We start from the raw sequence: 5963 nt of genomic DNA on the forward strand, positions 1-5963 counted from the left end.
CAGTGTGCTCCAGATTTCCATCTCTCAAGGGCTATGACACACATTGTGGTAGGCTTTCTTGTAGCCGTTGAGTCATTTCCAACTCTTTAATTTACCCTTCATGCATATTCCAGTAAAAATCATCAGTAAAACTGATTGGTTCAGCTAGCTCTACTTTAGATTTTAGAAATCTGTACTTTCATCTCTGTTTGTTTTCTCTCTGGTGTGACATGACCTGTTTTTACAGCTCCACAAGAATACTCACAGAATAAATTCCAACAAATTGAAATTAGAAACAGAAGAATATAAAGTAATCCATGCAACAAGGTGAACAGCAGATCAGAGTGCATGAGATTTTCATAAAGCAACAAAAATAAGCAAACAAAAATTAAAAAAAACTTAAAACAATAAAACACAGCAAAAGCAATATTATGCCCCACATAGTTGAACATTACAAATTAAATATAATTCTGTTCCATACTATATCGCCTTCTAGAATGTCAAGCAGATATTTCTAACATTTGAATAGACTGATGTTAATATATGTGTGCACATTGAATATATATGAAAGAATACTTGAATGTCTGTGTTTTAGCATAGTTCTGTACTTAGATTTAAATTCATGGTTGTTTATTCGGGTTAATTTTGTCCCACATTCAAAGTTGATTTGAAGTAAAGTCATTTTCAAATCAGACCCTCTAATCTAATTATTAGTATATGAAATATCTTCATCTAAATAGTAATCTTCCTGAAATTTAATTAGAGCAAAAAATGTGTATTTGGTTATAATTAAAATTCTAAGACTATATTGACAAACTCCTGTCTTATCTGAATGTGTCATATTTTGTTAACTCATGACAAAGAAAATCAGGAACACTGAAATTAGTTATTTTGCATTGTTGTAAACAGAATTTCTTTTTGTAGATTATCAGTTTAAATTAACAGAATATTTATTCTTTTATGTAGAAAGGTTAACACTTTTTCCAGTTACTGTTATGAACTACGGTATGTTTTCATTGCAATATTCAGCAATCACATTCCTTTGGTTCTTCTTAGGAATTTGGAGGTACTTTCTTCATCATATAAATGGAAGGTGCTATATAGAAAGACTATGGAGGATAATCATGGTCATAGACTATTTAATTCCAGTCTCCAGCTAGCAAATTACAATAATAGATTTAAAAAATATTTCATATAATTGACCTTAAAATATGAAGAAATACTTACATCATATTGTAGAACACAAACAAATCTGAAATAGTAAATTTGTTATTTGGGGAGGTATTGTGCCAATATTATCTTAAATTCTCTTTTTATTTCTATCTATCTTGGTAGTTTTTGTCCCATATGGCACTACCATTGCCTAAAAATTATTACTTTTTTGGATATTTAAATATTTGGAAACATACTGCACCAAAATAGTATCTTTATACAAATTGCTTCTTTAGTATGCAGTATATTTTTTCACTAGCTAAAACTTTCTTTTATAGGAAAAATAAGTGGAAGCATAGGAGGAAGTGAATGGAGAGAAGGTACAGGAATGAAGTAAAGTAGCTTAAAATGTGAGATGATTTAAATGCTTTGCATTTCTGTATTTGAAATTATATTTATTAGTGACATTTCAATGGCAGATGCTGTCTGAAATTAAGCAAAGAAATCAGCATTTGTTACTTGTCTCATTAGCAGAGTATCAGTGAGTATAAAATCAAAACACTTTGCTATCCAAAGGAAAATACACAACTTTCTCATAATTTTTTACAGTTGTCAACACTAATTATTTTTTGGATTGTGTTATATTGACATTGTAAAATAATCAATTAGAAAGGAATGTAATTGTTGGATATCCATTCATGAATTAAAATATCATACACCGAGACACAAAAATAATCTTCAATTCATTTTTACTCAATTTTGTTTGATTCAAAAACTGATTGAATAAGTGCTGAATGAGACTCAAAAAATCATTCTTAATTTTCTGATTTTATTATAATTTTACATCTTAGTGCTAAATGTATATCTATAGTGGCTTTAGAGTAATTCCTCTTTTGATCATGTTTAAATGAATATCTTGAAGCATCGATTTATGTTTTACATAATTTTCCATTGTCACTCCCTAATTTTTTATTTTAATATCACTTTTAACTTTTATATTAGAAGGAAATTATTTTGAGAGATGGAATGCATTAAACTCACTCATAGCTGTGTAGGGAAATTGTTTTATTTGGCACTTTTCTCTAAATTTGCATTTTTATTTGTTTAACATATATAATACTTTTATTATATCATTTATTACTTTTTCTTTAAAGATATTACTTTTGCAATAATAAATACAAGGTCATTCAAATTTGTCTTCTATATTTGCATCCCCAAGATATAACTTTCATAAGTTTGTTATTTTTTCCTATAACTATTGAATTTATTATTCATAAATGTTATATATTTTCTAATTTAGTTTTTAAACATACTTTAAAACATAGCTCATGGAAAATAATTATTTTTTTCATAAAGAAATCTTATAAAAAGAACTAATGTGAGGTAAAACCACTTTTTTAAGATCCACCATTTATAATATTCTACTAAATATGCACTCATAGAGGCATACAAACACACACACACACACAAACACACACACACACACTTATACACACACAGTTACAATGCTTTAATATATTGTTATGTATGTTCTCTCATTTTTTTTTAAAAAAAGGCTTTTAAATATGATACTGATGTGTCATGTTAGATACAAATGATTAAGTCCGCATTTTCCTATTCCAGTTCAACCCAATATGGATTCTGAGAACTGATCTCAGATCAATGAAGAATCATAAGTACTCTTAGTTGGTGGGATTTTTTAGCCCCTCTAATTTACTATGATAACCAATTTTAGGGGCCTTTTAAAAGGTAATTTCTATTTAAACTCTCATGTCCTGCTTGTTAGAAAATATGTTTTAATTCATAAGTAAATATTGATTAACTGTCATATTCAAGAATGAACCATTCATAGTTGTTTATATTTTTTGAAGACTAAAACTGTGTTTACATTTTTTTAAGGGTCAAATAATTTGGTTTGTTTTAATTTGGAACTTGAATACGTTACTGAGATGATATCACATTATAATTTAATTATAATTTTATTTGTTATTACTTAATTCTAGTCAAATTTATATTATATTCTTAATGTTTTGTTTCAAAATATGACAACAAACAAGGCATTTTAAGATGCTAAATATTTGCTGAAAATTTCTCTATGTTCTTTCATTTTGATAACTATTACAAGTTGTGGGTTAAAAATAGTTACCAGCCCAGACCAGAGCTAGGGTCACTGAATGAGGAAGGAAGAAGCATGCACCCTGTGCATTGCCAGGCAGGGTTTGGACTGAGAAGCCTCAGGACCTTGCTCTGTGGGTACGAAAGGCACAGTCTGGGGTAACCGCAGACCTGCCGGAGGAGTCAGGCTCAGACTCTCAGGCACCATAGATGCAGATGGGTGCTGTGGAACAGTGGTTCTGGGATCCCTAGGCCACATGGAGGCCAGGGATGTAAGATTCTCAGTCTTGGACACCTCAGAGGCTGATGGATGTCCCAAGAAGAACCACGAATAGAGTGGGGCCCACAGGCAGACTCTGGCCCGGGGCAGAGGGGAAAAGGGTAGGAGGAGAGATCTCTGGTGCCTATGGCATGGATGGGAGTCTGTGTCTTGCCTGGTGGGTGACTTGGTATGGCGGAAGACTTGGCTGGAGAACAGGAAGACCTCCCGGAGGGATGTTAGACACAAGGCTCCTTAGGGGAAGACCTGCTCCATTGCTCCAGCATGGCGGGTCCCTATGAGAAGAGGCAGTCCATGGTTTTAAGGCATTTATTGTAGAAAGGCAGAGAGTGGGAGAGAGTAGTGAAGCAGAGATTTCTCTAATCTCTTTGTCCTTTTGTTAGGCATTTATATTGTATAACCCATTAATAACTATTTAGTGATGAATGTTTAACTTGTGGGTCATATATCTCTTATACTCTAAAATCTAAATATCCAACATCATATAATGATTTGCAGTCCAAGATATGAACCAAAAGTGGTTATGGTAATTATTGAACCATAGTTTGTAAAGACTTTTTCTTTTGTGTTTACTACTGATTCTTTTCACATAAGTTGCATCACTATAGACACAATACATCAAAACTTTAAAAAGTTTTCATACTAACTGACAGATGATTTCGAAGAGCCATGTTCAATTCTATTTACTATGTACCTTTTCAGTTTCCAAGATTCAGATTGTGTCATGCAACTTATGAATATGTGCCCCACAGCAGTAGAGAAATCTAAATCCAAGTGGAAAAATGAAATGAATAAAATACATATTGATTATTCTCAAAAAAAATCATATATTCAAGTATTATTAAAATTGATTTTCAGATTTAGAACAGAATTTTGCTTTTAAAACTTTCCAATTTAATTTTATCTTAAAAAATTAAAAATGGCTTTTATTCCTCAGGAGAATTTCAATATTTCTTTAAATAGCTAAAAGAAAAAAAAACTCGCCAAATCTGCTAATTATTTATTAAATGCAACATGTCTGAGGGAGTCAAGCCTAAGAGCTAAGATAACAATTCACTATGCTTGTTTCCTCTTGCTGAATAATGCTGTGAAAATAGTCCAAAGTGAAGTAAGTTGTGCAGTGGGAGATTGGCAAGTGACAGCTCCCTCCATTAATTTTGTATTCCTTATTTCACTCTATGTTACTCCCTCAGGCTTGAGTTCCATATAAGTCTTGTCACAGTCTGTATCTGTCAACACAAATGAATGAACAACTTTCCAATACGTTCCTGACAGCAGGACTTCAACCATGTGAGAAGACTGAAGAGTACCCCTTGATTGGCAGTTCAAAGATCCCTCATCAGCTCCACAGTTATTTCAATCCTTGGTGAAGAACTCAGGTCTTTCAAGGTGGGAATGTTAATTATTTCTGGGTTGATTGTTTTTATATGGATTTTGAAAATTATATCTATATTTTGGAAGTATACAATGAAATAATATAAAGGGTGAAATTTGTTTCATTTCTGTCCTTTTGTCTCATTCACATATATATACAAATATATGTGTGTGTTCTAACATTAATAAGAGAGTCAATTAACTTGAACATTGAAGATGTATACAAGTTTACTAACCACACTAAAATATATATATAACATTAAAACAATATAGTACTGAGAAAAATCAAATCAAGTAGAAATCCCAATACCCTTTCTCATATTATTCTGATTATTTATAGCTTTATAAATATATGAACATGCTATTTAGTTGGGAGTTAATTTCATATTTCTATATCTATGAACACAGAGTTATCTAGTAAATCTAGAATAACATCAATCATGTATAGAAGTTTAAAAATCTAATTATAATTCCATTTTATTGGTTTGTGATAGGTCTACTATCTTCACTAACTTTTATCTTACAATAATAGATGAGAAAATGATGAAGTGAATATCCTCAAATAGTATGAAGAGACTGTGGCTAGTCAGATCTGTGAGCCTAAGAAATAACAATACACTTACTGATTAAATGAACATAAAAATCAAGCTAATATCCTTAGGACCTATCTTTTTTACCTACATGCTGAACTCCTTTTTCAACCTTCAACCAGGGAGTTTCTAACTTGCAATAGATGGACAGAGAATAGGAAATTGCAGAATGTTCAACCTTAAATGGAAAATGTATACCATACTCCAAGCCTCAGAGTTAAAAATGGCAACTGCAGTGGGAAGTTTTAAGTGAAAAGGAAACAGTGTTTTTGTTTTGATTTTGGGTCTTTTTTTGTATTTTTTGGATATAAGAGAGCAGGTGCATATATGAATTCATAGTAGTTCAGACACTGAACAACATATGAACAGGACTAAATCTGACCAAGAAAGGCAAGAGGAACTGGACATTGAGAGTCTCCCTTCTAAACAGGAACTACTGACTACTAAAACAGGAGAGGAAAAGATGATTTTCT

The sequence above is a fragment of the Mus caroli genome, chromosome 5, assembly GCF_900094665.2.
Source record: "Mus caroli chromosome 5, CAROLI_EIJ_v1.1, whole genome shotgun sequence".
Classification (NCBI taxonomy): domain Eukaryota; kingdom Metazoa; phylum Chordata; class Mammalia; order Rodentia; family Muridae; genus Mus; species Mus caroli.